Raw genomic sequence first — 17,525 nt, 5'->3', positions numbered from 1 at the left:
TTGCAGACGATACGAAGTTTGGTAGGGTAGCTAATGACAGCAAGGACGGTACGCTACTGCAACAGGATCTAGAAAAGTCGAGTAGATGGGCTCAGAGGTGGCAACTGAAGTTTTACATTGACAAATGCAAAGTCCTGCACATGGGTAGCAGTAACCCAGAGTAACGTACCAACTCTGCAAACTCTAATGTACTACACACCCAGCGTAGTGAAAAATGAAAAGACCTTGGAGTAATTGTGCAGTCAGATATCAAGTTTTCTGAGCAGTGCAGACAGGCAGCAAGAGTCGCTCATGGGGTCTTGTCAAAGATATATAGGAATTTTGCTAGCAGGGTAAGGAGGTGATTGTCCCCTTGTTTAAGGCAATTCTCTGGCCACACCTTGAGTACTGCATGCAGTATATCTTCAAACAGACCCTGGGGGCTGGGAAATTCCATACTGCAATAATTACACTCAAACACCAACCAAGCGATTAAAATTTTACTATAAAATAAAATAAAATATAATAAAATCCTATGATACAATATCGGTAGACTAAACTATTACAATAAAATAAAATAAATTACGATAAAACCATACTAAAATCCTTAAAATTTGCTAAAATACGGAAGCTTTCGGAGACTGCTGTCTCCTTCTTCAACAGTGTACTATTACTGCAGTGACACATCCTCAAGTAGCAGGTCCATGGCACTCAAACACGTGATTCACCAGGTACAAAAACGTGGTACAACGCGTTCTGAAAGGCCCGGATAGTAAGGACCTAAAATGAGGTCTGGAGGCCTCATTTTAGGAAAGATGTTGAGCTACTAAAACGAATACAGAGAACGGCAACGAGATTAATGAGTGGAACAAAGGGTTGTTGTAACCAAGATAGGCTTAAGTTCCGCAAATAGCAGTGTCTGGAGACGCCACCTGCGAGGTGATGTGATCGATTTGTATAAGGCCTTGAATGGTTTGAGCAAGCTCAATGCTAATGGTATTCTTCCTGTTGTTCAGAATCCGCACCTGAGGGGGATAAATTCAAATTAAAAAAGAAAAAAAGAAAAAGAAATTGTAGAACAAAAGTGCGGAAATTTGCCTTTATCCAGCGTTTCTGTGATTGCTGGAACAAATTTCCATCTCGTTGTGGAATTTGACAGCTTAAATAAATTGAAGGCTGAACTAGACAAACGTTTGGAGCCAATGGATGGGTGAGACAGGTAGGTTTTTTTTTTTTTTTTTTTTTTTGATTGATGCTATATAAGCTTTTTTCTTGCATCATATGCCTTTACTAATGGAAATGTTAAAAACTTCATATCTGACTGCACAATTACACCCAATCCCTTCTTCATTTTCCACTACATGAGTTGTTCCACATAGTTGGCACGTTAATCTGGAATTACTTTGCATTTGTCAATGTGAAACTTTACAACTTCACCTGTTATTTCTCAGCCAATCTGCTTACTTTTTTTTAGATCTCGTTGCAGTAGATTAATCTGATTGCTGCTTCTAACACCCTGCCTATCTTCTTATCAACTGAAGACTTACGCCTAATATGCTTTAAATCAATATCGTTAATAAATAAAGAAAACAACAATAGGCCTACTCCTGATTCCACTAACAACATTAATCTAGAAGAGCAGTGCCTATTGATAACCACTCTTTCTTCCCCCACTAGACCACCCCTTTATTCAGAGCAGTAACTCGCATTTAATCCGAGTTCAGAGCAGTAACTCGCATTCAGAGCAGTAACTCGCATTCCATCTCGTTGTGGAATTTGGCAGCTTAAATAAATTTAAGGCTGAACTAGACAAATGTTTGGAGCCAATAGTAACTCGCATTTAATCCGAGTTCAGAGCAGTAACTCGCATTCCATCTCGTTGTGGAATTTGGCAGCTTATAAATAAATAAAGAAAACAACAATAGGCCTACTCCTGATTCCACTAACAACATTAATCTAGAAGAGCAGTGCCTATTGATAACCACTCTTTCTTCCCCCACTAGACTACCCCTTTATTCAGAGCAGTAACTCGCATTTAATGCCACATGGATGCAATTTATATGGTAATCTTTTATGTGCAACAGAATTAAATGTTTTTCTGAAATAAAGTATAAACATACTGAACTTAATAAAATTAAATAAATATCACACTATGGTTCCCGGAATATTAATTCACTACGCAAGTCTTTATTCGTGAATTGCACGAGTTCTCTGGTCAATTTACTTGTTTTGCTAGAAGAAAAACAGGAGTTTTCTTGCTATCTGCGGCAGAGAACCCAAAAAAGTTCCCCGAGTCATGGATGCGATTCGAATCCGGACATTTTCCACCCTGTGGGGGGGGGGGGGGGAAGACGGTGACGATACTACTGTGCTGCTCGTGCAGACGTAGCGAATAAAGTAGTGAAAATAGTGTGTTTGTTAGGCAGAACCAATGTTTCCCATTAGACTGCACTTAATGGCACTGTGAAGATGCAAGACTCGGCTTTGCCGAGTCTTTACATGGCGAGTTATGTTGCACACCATAAATTATGTGTTGGTGTATAACGTTTTTTTGTTCATCTGGCCATTTAGTTACTGGGAAGTGCGATTAACAAGAAAAGTGCTTCTTTGCATCTGTCCATGGCAGGAGGAGCCGGGCCAGGAGCAGATAGGGATGTCTGATGGGGCTGGCTCTTGGCAGAGCCAGGGAAGCCCCAAATTACAGAAAAATGGTGACAATGAAAGAAGGAGAAATCAAAGTTGAAGGCAAAATGGGGACACAAGGAAAGCTGTCCCGAGACGAGCAAGAGCTAGGAAAGCCTATATTAGGTGGGATGCCCTATTGAAAGATGAGGAGTTGTTATACAAAGTAAAATTGGCTAAGCTTGAATAGATAGAACTGACCTACAAGGAGTTCTTTTGAGGCATCCACATGCTCTAGAGCATGAGCTGTCACTCACTGATAAGTTTTCTCCTCCACCCAAAGAAGAAGGTTGGTGGTGTTTCTTAAAAGCGGATGTCTAAGAACCTATCTGTAGAAGGTGGTCGTGAGTAGTCGGTTGGGGGGAAGTAGACCAAAAAAAAAAATAAAAACTATTTATGAGGGTCACCCGGAAAGTTATTTCATTTACCTATGCTTATTATGTCTGTAAATTGCGCTTGTTTTCTTGTCGATTTGCCTGCTTTGCTGGACGAAAAACTGGGTTCCAGAGGAAAAAACCTTGCTATCTACGCCTGAGTCCAACTAACTCAGCCACGGAGTGAAAAGAGCAGATAAAAGTTCCTCGCGTCATCGATGGTATTCGAACGCCGGCCATTTTCACCCATTGTAGGGAAGACGGTGGCGATATCACTGTTCTATTTGCACAGACTTTGGGGGCAGTATGCCAAAACTATTATTATATTTTATTTACCTGGAAATTTCCTTTCAACTATTCATGTATAATGTGTCTGTACATTGCATGTGTTCTCTGGTCGATTTTCCTGCTTTTCTGGACGAAAAACCCCATTTTTTCTTGGGGGGGGATTTGCTATCTACGCTTGAGACCGACTAACTCAGCTACGGAGTGAAGCCCATAAAACACATCGATCAAATCACCTCGCAGGTGCTATTTTATAATATTAGGGTCATCCGTAATTCATTATTTGCGTATATTCTGTGGTCGATTTGCCTGTTTTGCTGGACGAAAAAAAAAACCCAGTTTCTGGAGAAAATCACCTTGCTATCTACACCTGAGACCGACTAACTCAATGAAAAAAGCCCATTAAAATTCCTCTCGTCATCGACCGGATTCGAACCCGGGCTTTTTCCACCCAGTGTGGGGGAGGACGGTGACGATACCACTATGCTACCAGCGCAGACTCTCGCAGGTGTCTAGTCTTTAAACGCTGTAATTTGCAGAACTGAAGCCTTTCTTGGGCCGCTGTATCCCTGCTTTGCCCTTTGCTTACTCCCTCCAGCAGCTCGACATCCTTCCTAAAATGATGTCCCCAGACCTGTATGAGTACTCAAGATGTGGCCCTGACCACATAAATAATGGTTATTATAATAATACATTTTAAAATGCGCTTTATTTTTGCAGATCATTATCGCGAAAATAAATTTTTCTACCCTTGCAGCTCCTGTGTGTGGGGGGGGGGGAGGTACCAATGCAAATAAGGCAATGAAGCTTAAGTATATTGTATCTTTAAATTGCAGCAACAGCAGCTTGTTGTCTGTACGTTGATCACTCTTTACCGCTTATTTGAACTGCCTTTCCACAGTTGGTCCTTAGTTGTAAAATGGGTTCTCCACCCCCCTTAATCTAGTCAAGGAGAAGTTTTGCTTGTCGGCCATTTCTCCAACACGAATTTTATTATTCGGTTCCTCCCTTTTCCAAAACTGCATAAACACAGTACTTCGCCTGTTTTAATGTAATTAAAATTACTGCAGAAGAAAATAATCATTAAATACAGTTTTATCCAATGCAATTAATGTAAGATATAAAGATCAGGACAGGTTACTCTGGTGTTAAGCTCAAATTCAACTAAGGTTTGAGGCGTTAGTATTTTGTTCTTGCTTGGTTTTTTCGGTCCGTTTTCTGTTTTTTGGATGAAAAACGCCGTTCCGTAAGAAAGGTTTGAAGTGCATTAGAAACAAATTTTTAAATTTGTCTTATTTTAAACTATAAATTTAATGCAATTCAACATGCAGCATTTTTATTAAAATCAATAATAAGATTAATTTAATTAGTGGCGGTCTAGGATTTTCTAAAGGTCGGGTCAAAGCAGTTACAGGATGGAGGCAGTTGCAGGAGGGAACTAAAGCTTGTTCCTTTAATCATCAGATAGCAGTAAAATATATGCATAATTTTTCGGTCATAATGGGGAGATATTTTCCCTTTAACCTCGGATCACTCTTGAATTCAGTTACTTTATTCCTGGTAAATGGGCAATAAATGAGAGACCATCCCTAGTGGTTCTTACGATGCTAGAGTCATAGGGAGACAGGAAACGGAAATCGCTAAAAATGGGGAGTTACTACACTACATATGTTCGCCTTCTAATGTGGATATGTCTGTGATAATTGCAAAAATTGATACTGACTCTGCACATTGTTCTAGTTTCTTATTTATTTTATTATTATTATTTTTTTTTAAATTATACAGCTACATGTAAACAATTTTGATATTTAACAGATGATCCAAATGTTGGCTCTAGATTTAATTTACGCATGCGCAAATGGTTAGCCTTACGTGGCATGACACTATCGTTAAATGGTATGGCTAAAGAATTAAGTTCAGTGATGGTGTATTATGACATTTATGTGTTTTGTATTTTGCGGTGTTTGTAGAAAATCTCGAAAAGTGGAAAGCTATTCGTTGGGGGGTATCGTCATTTTGAGTATTAGTTTCATCCGAACTTGTGTAGTTTTAGGTAAGGATGCAGGCACATTACTGAACTTTAAAGGTTTGATGTTCTGGTTATTCGGATCAGCTTGTTAACACAGTAGTAAAAAAATATTAATCTACCTAGTTCCCATATGTCAATTACGTACTTCAAATTAGAGGTTTAAAATTTTGTTTAATTTGGCATTACTCTTGATAGTTATAAGTGAGGAACGCACGATTTCAAATTGTGGTTTGTAATATATATTGTTTTCTTTCCTCTCTGGGCCAGAGTGTGTGTGTGTGTGTGTGTTTTAGTACTGTTATATTTAGTTAAATTCAAATACTTTATAAAATTGGTTACTTACGTATGGTTGTTACTGAGTTCACTCTTCACAACGAAATTCTTCAAAGTAACAATGTCATATAACTAATCACACTAATAAGAGTTTTTTAATTTGAGAATGTGTATGTGTGTGCAGCCTTAATTATGTTTGAAGGAATTTTAAAGAGTAACAGTTTATAACGATTCTATACGGCTAAATAAATTCGGGTATGGGCGTCTACAGAAATTCTAAAAGAGTGAATAAACAATCGTACCCTACCGTATTGAGAGTCAGGTGTACGTTCTCTGCCTAATAAAAATTAATTGTAATACACTTGAATATGTCCTTTGGTGAGTAAGGAATACAGGATGCTTTTCGTTGACTCTTTGTGGCCATATGGTACTATATGGATATCCTTCACTTTTGTCGTTAATGGACTACAATAAATATGGCTGTGAAGATCGTACATATTGTCTAGCTTTAGAACTTCTTTTAAAAGATGTATTGAAAGAAGTAGATATGTATTAATAGAATGAAAAGCGCATTGTAGCACACATCTTAACCAAACTGTCAATCACATTTTGTAGGTATGGATTTGACTACCTCACTTTTCTCCCTCCCACAGCCTATTTATTAAAATTAAACTTGAGACATGAAAAAGAACACATTGGACTCCATTGTTATTTATTAAATTTAGACTAGTTTAACATAGATAAGTTGCACATAATCGAAATTTTTAAAAGAACTGTAATTTCCTCATAGTGAGAAAACATTGATGAAAAGTTAAACAGTAACTTAATACCAGTAACACAAACAGTTTGTAAATGAATGAGTCCTCAACACAAAGGAAAGGAACTTGTGTAGGTTCTCTTAATAGAGTGCACATTGCCTATTGAGTTAAAGGTTTTCTTATTGGTTTGGACATCCTGGGGACAGTTCTGGATGCTTTTAAAAGGCAAATCTAATAGACTAATTCTAGTACAAGTTATTTTTCCAGTTAGCCAGAATAAGTAATGTCTTGGAAAAGGTAAGAACATGGTTGTGTTGTCTAAGGTTTTAAGTACCTATATGTAAAAATGAAAATGTCAATTCTCCACCTGAAAAGCTTCCGGTAATTCTCCGTTTTTTTTTTTTTTTTTTTTTGCTGCCCAACTAGATGAAACATCCTATTGATACTATTCATTTTGCTGTTTCAGAGGAAGAGAATGAATTCGTTTCATTAGAAATTTGATATGACAGTAGTCAAAAACCTCATTCTGTAAGTCCTGTGGGTCTTCAGAATAGGGTTAAAAATTTAGAATGAGTGGGCTGTCAGATTGAAGATCAAAATTTAGAATGAGAGGGCCTTCAGAACGAATTGAGTTGAGCACGCTGAATTCTAATGGGATCCTTCCACACGTTCAGATTATGAACCCAAGGAGGCATAAATTGACAATGCGAAGTTTTAGAGATCTTCAAGTACCGTGTTAGTAGACTAGTAAAAAGATAGCAAATGCTATCTTTTTACTAGTCTACTAATCCTAGTCCTTAGCTTTTTAGCGGAGACATAAATTCAAATTAAGAAAAGACAGATGTAGAATAGATGTGTGGAAATTTGCTTTTAGCGAGCAGGTGGTTAATTGCTGGAACAAATTTCCATCTGTCGTTGTGGAAGTTGATAGGTTAAATAAATTTAAGGAGGAACTAGACAGGCATTTGGAGGGAATGGTGTGTTTTTTTTGGCTGATGCTGCATAAGCTTGCTTTGCTTTCTTGTATCACATGCCACTACTACTACGAAGATCAACATTTATAATGAGAGGGCCTTCAGAATGAAGATCTAAATTTAGAATGAGATGGCCTTCAGAACGAAGATCAGAATGTAGAATGAGAGTACCCCTTTGTAATGGGGATCAAAATTTAGAATGTGGTCCTTCAGAATGAAGTTCATAATTTACTCTTGATCATTCCTGTGGGATGCCCAAGAGCTAAATCTCTGAACTAGATAACATATGTAATATTTAACTGCATGGCAGTGAAATGTTGCTTATCTTGTCTAGTTCAAGAAACCAGTGCAAAAAAAAATCATTTTTAGCCTCACCGAATGTCATTTTGTTTTATTATTCTGCATTAATCTGGCAGTCATTACACTTCAGTGCATTGTAACCACTGCCAGAAAATAATCTTTGAGCAAAAATGTTTTTGGATCAGGTTTAATGACAGAAACATTCTCTGATTTCCTAAATATAGACATTATTTTACCATACCAATTTTTGAAGTGAAATTTTACAGCTTTTTGTAGCTTAATTGCTTTAGAAAACTTGTCTAAAGGCAAGTAAGATTTCTGGAATTGATGGCATATACCCAATAATTTTGAGGGAGGCAGTTAGCATTAGTAGAGGCACATGATGCAAGAAAGCAAACTTAGACAGCATCAGCCAAAAAAAAAAAAAAAAAACCCTTCCCATTTCACTGATCCATTCATTCCAGAGGTTTGTCTAGTTCTGCCTTGAATTTATTTAAACTGTCAACTTCCACAACAACAACAGATGGAAGTTTGTTCCAGCAATCAACTACCTGCTAGCTAAAGCAAACTTCCACACATCTATTCTGCAACTAACCTAATACAAGGGCACAATCACCTCCTTATCCCTGCTAGCAAAAATTACCGTATATCATTGACAAGACACCATGAGCTACTCTTGCAGCCTGTCTGCACTGTTCAGAAAACTTCATATTTGACTGCACGATTACCTCCAGGTCCTTTTCATACTCCACTACCTTAGTGTAGTACCATCCAATTGATACGTTATTCTGGGGTTACTTCTACCCATATGCAGTACTTTACATTTGTCAGTTTTAAACTTCAGTTGCCACCTCTCAGCCCATTTGCTCAACTTTTCGAGATCCTGTTACAATAGCATACTATCATTACTGTTATTGACAACCCTGCCAACCTTCATATCGTCTGCAAACTTAGACATTAACCCTGTTATACCTTCATCAGTATCATTGATAAATACCGAAAACAACAGTGGGCCCAACGACGAACCCTGGGGAACTCCACTAATAACATTAGTATACAAAGAGCAGTATCCATTGATAACCACTGTCTTCTTCCACTCAACCATCCTTTTATCCATTGTAACAACTTGCCCTTAATGCCATACTGCTCCAGTTTGTACAGTAGTCCTCCACGTGCCACAGTATCAATAGCTTTCCTAAAATCCAAGTATATGATTTCAAAATTATTTCTTGCATCCAAGTCCTTTGTGACCACATCATAGTATCCAATCAAATTTTTCAGACAAGACTTCCCTTTAACAAACCCATGCTGTATCTGAACTATAACTGCAGGCTTGTCCAGATAATCCTGAATCACTTCCTTAACCAGTGATTCCATTATCTTTCCTGGAATAGAAGTTACACTAACAGGTCTGTAATTATCTGTGTCACCCTTTGATCCCCCTTTGTGAATTTGGGACACATTTGCACATCTCCAGTCCATGAAGACCTCCCCTGAGTCCAAGGAACCTTTCATAATTATGGCTAAGGGTTTGCTTGCTTCCTTTGCTGCTTCCTTTAAGATAACTGGATAGATTCCATCCACAATTTCTCCTCCACTTTCCTCTCAGTTATTACAAAATCATTTAGCTCCTTGCCAGAGTTTGATAAGCTTCTGGCCTTCACTTCCCTACAGACCTCATGCGTAAATGTAGATGCAAAATACTCATTCAGTTTGTCAGCTAACTCAGCAGGTTCATCAACAGTCGAACTGTCAATGGTCCACTTGACAATCTGATTCATTCCCTTCCTCCTAGAGTTTACATAAGTAAAGAAGGCTTTACTGTTTTTCTTTGCATCCTTTGCCAAAGATTTCTCGTAATCTGGCTTAGTTTGTATAAACACCCTTTGTGACTTGATTACAGACCATCTTATATCTACCATAGGCATTTGTGTCCCATGCATTTTGCTTCTCTGCCCAGTGGTGGATTATCACACAGGCATATAAGACATATGCTTTGGGGCCCCACATGCCCAGTGGCCCCTAAAATAACAAAAATTGTTATTATTTCATTTTTAGCTTTAGCTCACACGAAGGTTTTATTTATACAAAAATCAAAAATGACATGGTGATCATACCGTATATCGCTCACCGCTGAGTGGCGAATTGCATGCAGCATTTGTGTACAGGCAGTAACACGTACAGGTCCCAGAGATACAGATTAGGAACTTATGTTTATTTATAATTTTTGTTATATTTTTCTTATTATAGAAGTAAAAAGTTTAAATTAAAATTTATGGCTTGTATTTATTCATTTAAATTTCAATATTTTAAGATTTTAGGTGGGCTCACAAACTTTGTTTGTGCCTTGGACCCCTCAAATGTATAATCATCCACTGTCTCTGCCACGAGTCTCATTAGGTCATTTGGCATCCACTTAGGCCTAAACTTTGAACAGTATTTCTTAGTTGGTATAAAAAGCCCTAGTAGCTTCCAAGATTAATTTCTTGAATGCTTTCCATTTAGGATTTGCTGTTGTTAACATCAGTTGGTCCCACTGTATAGAATTTAAAACTTGTCTCAGACCTTTACGAAAGCAAAAACCCTTCTCTTTATCTCTGAAGGTAGTTACATCTTTGAGAAAAATCCTGCATCAGCACAATCTGATCATTGCCACCTTGTGGTTCCTTTATTTGCTGATTCTTAATGTATGAAAAATCACTACTGATAATCAGATCGAGTATTACTCCCTCTGTTTGCCTCTCAAACAGACTGCTGTAGAAAACAATCATCAAATACATCCACAAAAGGCTTGCCAGTGTGTGTGTGTGTGTGTGTGTGTGACCAATCAAGTTCCAGTCAGTATCTGGGAAAACAAACTGATTTACTGGCCCACTCTCTCTGTACAGCTGTTCATTATACACATCAGTCACTAGGCCTATAACACACTCTTACTTTCAACTTTGCTTTCCCATTGCTTATTTCACACCAAACTGACTAAACACTGTGCTGTCCACCCATGTCAACTGGATGCACTTCCTTAGATTTTGTGTTCTTAACTAACAGCATGACCCCTCCTCCCTTTTTTTTTTCTTTCTGTATACATTGTCCCTGTCCTTTCTGTATACATTGTGCTCCCCAAATTCCAATTCTGCATTCTTTATCTGTGTGTGACATGTCTCTGATATCCCAAAATATCTGCCTTTGATGTCTTCACCAGCACCTCAAATTCGTCAAATTTATTTACTATACTCCTAGCATTGGTGTAAGTATACATGCACCTATTTTCGCTCTTAGTTACCCCAACACAACCCATGATTTACTTGTTCCGTGATGACTCCCAGCAGTCCTTGAAATCTCCTGCACCTTGCTTTCCAGGCTGCTGCTCATTCCGATAGAAGCAGTGCAAGAATCACTTTCACCTTTGCCTGTGGCTACTGTTAATCTATTAGTCTGTGAATCCTCCCAGGCTAGCAGTTTTTCAGCCCACCTAACGCTGCCTTGATAGCATCAGCAAATATTCTTGTACCTTTTCTATTTAAGTATATCCCGTCCCTGTAGAAACAATCTCTTCTGTTAACAAGCAAAGACCATGCTGTGAAAAATTCTACCCCATGAGCCTTGCACAATCTCTCCATGGCCGAATTGATTGACAAGGCACTCATCACATAGTCCCTCATATTGTGTCTGAGCAGAATTTCAGATACTTTCAAATTTAACCCTAACTCGCGACTTTTCTCAACACTGACCTGTACTTAAGTAAGTCTGCAGATCTCCTGCTCTTAATATTATTAGTGTTAATGTGTACAACAATATCACCCTTTGAGCCCATAAAAGTTGCCACTGTGTTGCCTGATGATCAAGAGGCATTGATGTGAGCAGCTGAAAGCTTGATGGGTCCCCCAATTTAAGTCCTTTGAGAGCATCTACCATGTTCTTCAAGCTCTCATAATGGCCCATAACGCTGAATTGGCACCTAATTTCTTCACACTGCTTTTATTTATTTATTTTTTTAAGAAAACCCCAAACACGAGAGGTATTAGAACCTTTAGTACTATGCTTGGGTTGGAGGTTGAGAAGACGAAAGAAGATATTTGTTGACATTAGACATGAACTTCTGTAGATTGTAATTTTCAGGAAATACGTATGAAGGAAGATTGTTCCAGAAAATGGCAGTGGAATGAATAAACGTGGAAGATGAAAAGTTGGTTCTGTGCGTTTAAAGTTGGACAGTAAATGGATAATTGGCTAGTGGCGGCACGAGTTCGGACTGTTTTGAAAGAGAGCAGGAATTATAGAAGCCAATTCAGAAGAACAGTGCCCATGGAACTATCTGTAGAAAAGGCATGCAGCAGAAACAGAATGTCTGAGACGGAGTGGAGAGACATCTGTTAGAGATGTGTCATTAATTAACCTAACTGCCCTCATCTGAATGGAATCCAGAAGCCTGAGAGGGGTTAGTTTTGGGGGCACTGCCCCAGATGTGGGAACAATATTCCATGGTATGGCAGATTTGCTGTTTGTACAGAGTGAACAGCTGTTTTGAAGAAAAGTAACACCAAGAGAAAAAGAGAAAACCAAGTTATTTAGATGCAGAGGAAGCAATATTTGTAATGAGTTTGTGCCAAGGGTGATTAGAAGTCAGGGTAATCTCAAAAGAGATATCTTGAGTAAGATATAATACAGAACTGAGTTTTAGAAGGATTGAAATCAACTAAGTTGTCTTTGCCCCACTGGAGATTGGCATTTAAGGAATTGGTAGTGAATATTTGAGAAGTTGTAGCTGATTGAGCAGGGCCAGGATTTCTTAACCTGGAAAGTAGAATGCAATGTGTTATCATCAGGAAAACTATGAATAGGATTTCCAGTCAATAGAAGGTCATTAATATACAAGAGGAAAAGAGTGGGGGAAAGAACTGAATATTGAGGGAAACCAGCTTTGGTGAAGAAGTTAGAAGGCAGAGAGCCATCTACCATCACCCTCAGTGAAAGGTTAGAGGGAAAACTGGATAACCAATCATAAAAAACAGTTGGCAAACCATAAGATTGAGGTTTATTTAGAAGACCCTTTTATACCAAACACAATCAAAAGCCTTTGAGATGTCAAGAGCATGCTGCTGTGTTTCATCAAACTTTTCCATTGAATTTGTCCATAAATGGGTAACATGAGCCAGAATATCACCAGTGGATCAACACTGATGGAACCCATACTGGCAACAATTGATCAGACGGAAGGTTTCTAGGTAGTTTAAGAGTTGGCAGTTGATTGATTTCTCTGTTACTTTAGAAAGAGTAGAACTAATTGGATGGGAGGGATTTTTCACCCTTTTCAGGAACTGTCTGGATATGAGCAAATTTCCAAGCAGAAGGAAAAACACCTTTGGAATAAGAAGGTGAAAAAAGGGGGTAAAGAATAGTAGTAAGTTCCAGAGCATAGGTTTTGAGAAAAAGTGAAGAAATACCATCAGGACCTGAAACTTTCTTAGGATCGAGATTCGTCAGAATCCTTCTGACATCCTTTTGATGGAAGACCACAGTAGGCATTGAATGAACGTTTTGGGAATGATGGGAGGTGTTTTCTCCCAAGATCATTAATACACGAGTTGGAAGAAAAATGGGATGCTAGCAGGTCAGCTTTATCCTTGGCTGAAGTGACTTTTTTCTGACGGAATCTCAGTTATCAGTTGATTCAACTACTGCTCATTATCAGTTGCCCAAATTATTCGCTGTATGATTCCTTTCGCCTCAAAGGTGGTACCTGTGCATATGTCCGTTACAATATTCCCTGTCAGAGACTTGGTAATTTGGAATCTTCGCTTTTTCGATCATCTCTGGCTTAAAATCTCTTTAACTCATTATGTCAAATTCATCTGTTGTCTTTACCATTCTCTGCACGTCCAGTAATCACTTGGAGCTCTTTGACTTCCTCTCTTTGCAACTTGACTTTCTCCAGTCCAACATTCCTAACAGTAAGGTAATTTTCCTTGGTGATTTTTAATATTCACAACTCCAGCTGGCTTCTATTTTCTAGTCACACTGACCCAGCTGGTTGAGAGCTGAGGCTTTTGCAATCACTAATGTCCTCGCACTGGTTGTTCATTTACCTACCAGAATACTTTACAATCCTAACTGTACAGCCAACACGCTTGATCTTTTTCTCACAAGTAACCCTTTCTAAGTACACAGTGGAAGTGAGTGGTCCTTTAGTCACCTCAGATACAACTTGGTGATTGTCCTCTTCTGTCAACATTTCGTGTCACTGAAAATTTTCTTGTAGGAATGGAATCCACACTCCACTTTAAAAGTTAGTCCTTTATATAAAAACCTTGGTTTTCAAATAAATGACTTAAGGCTGTTCGAGAGAAGAATGTTACATATTGTAATTGGCTTCTTTCCAATTCTTCAGTTTCATTTTCTGCCTACACCAAAGTTCGCAACAATTGTAAAGCAGTTATTAATCAGTCCAAACTAAATTTTGAATAGGCTAAGAATAGAAACTTCTTGCCCTAATGGTAGCCGAGCATTCTGGTCTCTTGCCAAAGCTACTGGCCGCAACTTTTGGCCATCTCTGCTTCCACCTCTGTCAAAACCAGATGGTTCTATTGTCACTTCAGTCAAGGATAAAGCTTGACCTGTTGGCATCCCATTTTTCTTCCTACTCATGTATTAATGATCTTAGTAAAACTCCTCCCACCATTCCTAACACGCTCCATTCAATGCCTGCTGTGGTCTTCTGTCAAAAGGATGTTAGCAGAATTTTGATGCTAAGAAAGCTCCTGGTCCTGATGGTAGCTCTGCACTTGTTCTCAAAACCTGTGCTCCTGAACTTACTCCTCTTCTTTGCCACCTTTTTTGACTTTATTCCAAAGGTGTTTTTCATTCTGCTTGGAAATTTGCTCATATCCAGCCAGTTCCTAAAAAGGGTGACAAATCACTCCCATCCAATTATCATCCCATTGCAATTACTTCTACTCTTTCTAAAGTAATGGAGATATCAATTAACCACCAACTCTTAAACTATCTAGAAACTAGTGAATTACTGGTCAGGGTGTCAGCTTGCCTGATGGCAAGTGGGCCCCCTTGCAATAAAATTAGACTATGTTAAAAATGTTAATGACCTTTTAGTAGCTTGAAAATATAATAGTTGCGGGTGGGTCCCCTTTGTCTCCTGGCAACCAATATTTTTAGACCCAGTCCACCACTGCTAGAAATCGTCTGTCTGATCAACGATCGCCAGTATGGATTCCGTCAGTGTCGATCCACTGGTGATATTCTGGCTTATGTTACCCATTTATGGACAAATTCAATGGAAAAGTTCGGTGAATAACAAGCAGTTGCTCTTGATATCTCAAAGGCTTTTGATCATGTTTGGCATAAAGGTCTTCTGAACAAGCTTCCATCTTATGGTTTTCCAACTATTTTTTTGTAATTGGTTATCCAGTAGTCTCTCTGACTGCTCACTGAGGGTGATGGTAGATGGCTCTCTCTCTTCTAACTTCTCCTAATGCTGGTGTCCCCCAAGGTTCAGTTCTTTCCCCCACTCTTTTCCTCTTGTATATTAATGACCTTCTTCCATTGACTGGAAATCCTATCCATAGTTTTGTCGATGATAGCACATTTCATTCCACTTTTCATTTTGAGAAACCTTGCCCTGCTCAATCAGCTTCAACTTCTCAATTATCCACTCCCAATTCCTAAAATTCCGATCTCCAGGTAATTCTCCAGTTGGGCAAAGACAACTTAGTTAATTTCAATCCTTCTAAAACTCAGTCCTGTCTTATATCTTGCAAAAAGGATTCTTCAGCTCCTGTGCTTATCTTTGGTGACACCGATTTATAGGCAAGATGATATCTCTTTTGGGGATTACCCTGACTTCTAATCTCTCTTGGCACAATCACATTACAAATATTGCTTCCTCTGCATCTAAAAAACTTGGTTTTCTCTTTCGCTCTTGGTGTTACTTTTCTTCCAAACAGCTGTTCATTCTGCAAAAATCTCAAATTCACCCTACCATGGAATATTGTTCCCACATCTTGGGCAGTGCCCCCAAAAGCTCTCTCAGGCGTCTAGATTCCATTTAGAAGAGCGCAGTTAGGTTAATTAATGACTCCTCCCTAACAGTCTCTCCACTCTGTCTCATAGACATTGTTTCTGCTGCATGCCTTTTCTATAGATATTTCCATGAGCACTGTTCTTCTGAATTGGCTTCTATAGTTCCTGCTCTCTCTCTTTAAAAAAGTCTGAACACTTGCCACCACCAGCCAACATCCATTTACTGTACAACTTCAAACTCACAGAACCAACTTTTCATCTTCCTCATTTATACATTCAACTGCCATTTTCTGGAACAACCTTCCTTCATAACATAAAAAAGTTAGCAAAAGTTTAAGATGCCGAAGTTCATGACAAGAAATATGCATTTAGTCAAAGTTTAATAAAGAGACAGCATTCACCTCAATAATCCTTTGTGGTTATATGGATCATAAAACAGTAGTGTGAGAAAACATTGGTTAAACTAAAAACGGTGTTTAAAATCGTGGTAAGGAAAGCGTGGTTTAAAAACAGTAATTGAAAAACTTAGCCTAGAGGAGGAAGGATGCACCATATCATCCTCTAGTTGTCTGAAATTAAAATTAAAAAAAGGAATAAGGCCAATAGTCAAGAGCAATGGACTTTCGATAGATTCGTCTTCGGTTGGCGATAAAAAGAAGAGCGGAAGGGTTGCTGCAGACCTTAAGTACCCGAAATGTTATGCTGGACACGTAATTTAATTTGCGCGAGATTTCAAATGGTATACAGGGTAACCGGAAGTTTTTTGTTTAAAACGTCAAGATCGGTGTTGAGACAATACCATTCTATTAAGAGGGTTTCATATAGGAGTTTTTAATTTGAATTTAATTGGATGATGGTTGTTGTTATGAGTGTCTACATGTTGAGACAGTTCAATATTTCATTGCTGTGTCCGAAAACTATGGACGTGGTAGTAGGTGCATGTGTTTGCAATGGTGGATGATCCAAATTTATTAGTAGTGCTCCCAATGTAGCATGCATTACAGTCGGGTTGACATTTGATTAAATAAATTGTTGTTGATGTCTTTAGTGTCGTAAATGCGGGTTTCTTTATTTATTAAAAGGGGCTCCTAACTTATTATAGATAGAAAAAAATTATAGAGATATCAGTGTTAGTGAAGATAAGACGTAATCGTCTAGTGATTTGGCAGTGGTAAGGGAGAACAATGCGAATGTTAGACAGGTTGGATTTTTTATAACTGGGTTTAGAAACACTTAAACTACTAATCTTACTTTTAACAGTTGAAATATGTTGGATTAGTTTGAGATATTTCCTGGCTGTAAATTTTTCAGCGAGATTTTTTAGTTCGAAAGATAGATCATCCTGTGATTGGCAGTACTCGAAGGCATTAAAAACTTGGTTATAAAGAACTGATTTCTTTACATTAAGGGGGTGATGTGAGAAAAAATGTAGATATTGGCCTGTGTTGTTTTTTCCCTATAGATTTTCATTTTAAACCTGTTATTTTGTTTATATTTGGTTAAATTAAGAAAATTGATTGCGTTATTAGTTTCTGGTACTAAGGTGTATTTTAATCTTGGGTGTACTGAATTAAAACTGGTAAAAAGATCGTTAATGGTGTTTTGGTCTCTGATTATTAGAATGTCATCTGCATACAGGATGTAAAGTTTAATATTTACCGGAAAAGGTTGAGGGTCTGATGTTTGACTGTGGCAAGGTATATTTCAGATAAGGGCACTGAGATACCTAGGTCCATAGGAAGTCCGAAAATCTGTTCATATACTTGATCTTGAAAATAGAAGTGTCTAGCTTTAATGTTGAGAGGAGTCCGATTTGCTAAGGTATTGTCCAAAGTGAAAA

General features: G+C 38.2%; 1 protein-coding gene across 2 annotated transcripts in view; it reads left to right on the top strand.

The window, feature by feature from the left end:
* Positions 1 to 5,140: 5,140 nt before the first annotated feature.
* Sec24CD (COPII coat complex component secretory 24CD) overlaps positions 5,141 to 17,525 on the top strand; it is a 334,964-nt gene continuing 322,579 nt past the window's right edge. Inside the window, exon 1 of one of the 2 annotated variants that reach the window (XM_090380568.1) lies at positions 5,141 to 5,216. The gene's annotated coding sequence lies outside the window, so the exon portion shown is untranslated. Of the gene's footprint in view, positions 5,374 to 17,525 lie in introns of both variants that reach the window. The other variant, XM_090380567.1, reaches the window with a different exon arrangement.

The sequence above is a fragment of the Mastigoproctus giganteus genome, chromosome 8 (genome assembly GCF_048544385.1).
Source record: "Mastigoproctus giganteus isolate SK-2022 chromosome 8, ASM4854438v1, whole genome shotgun sequence".
Classification (NCBI taxonomy): Eukaryota; Metazoa; Arthropoda; class Arachnida; order Uropygi; family Thelyphonidae; genus Mastigoproctus; species Mastigoproctus giganteus.
This window is presented reverse-complemented; position numbering and strand designations above follow the sequence as displayed.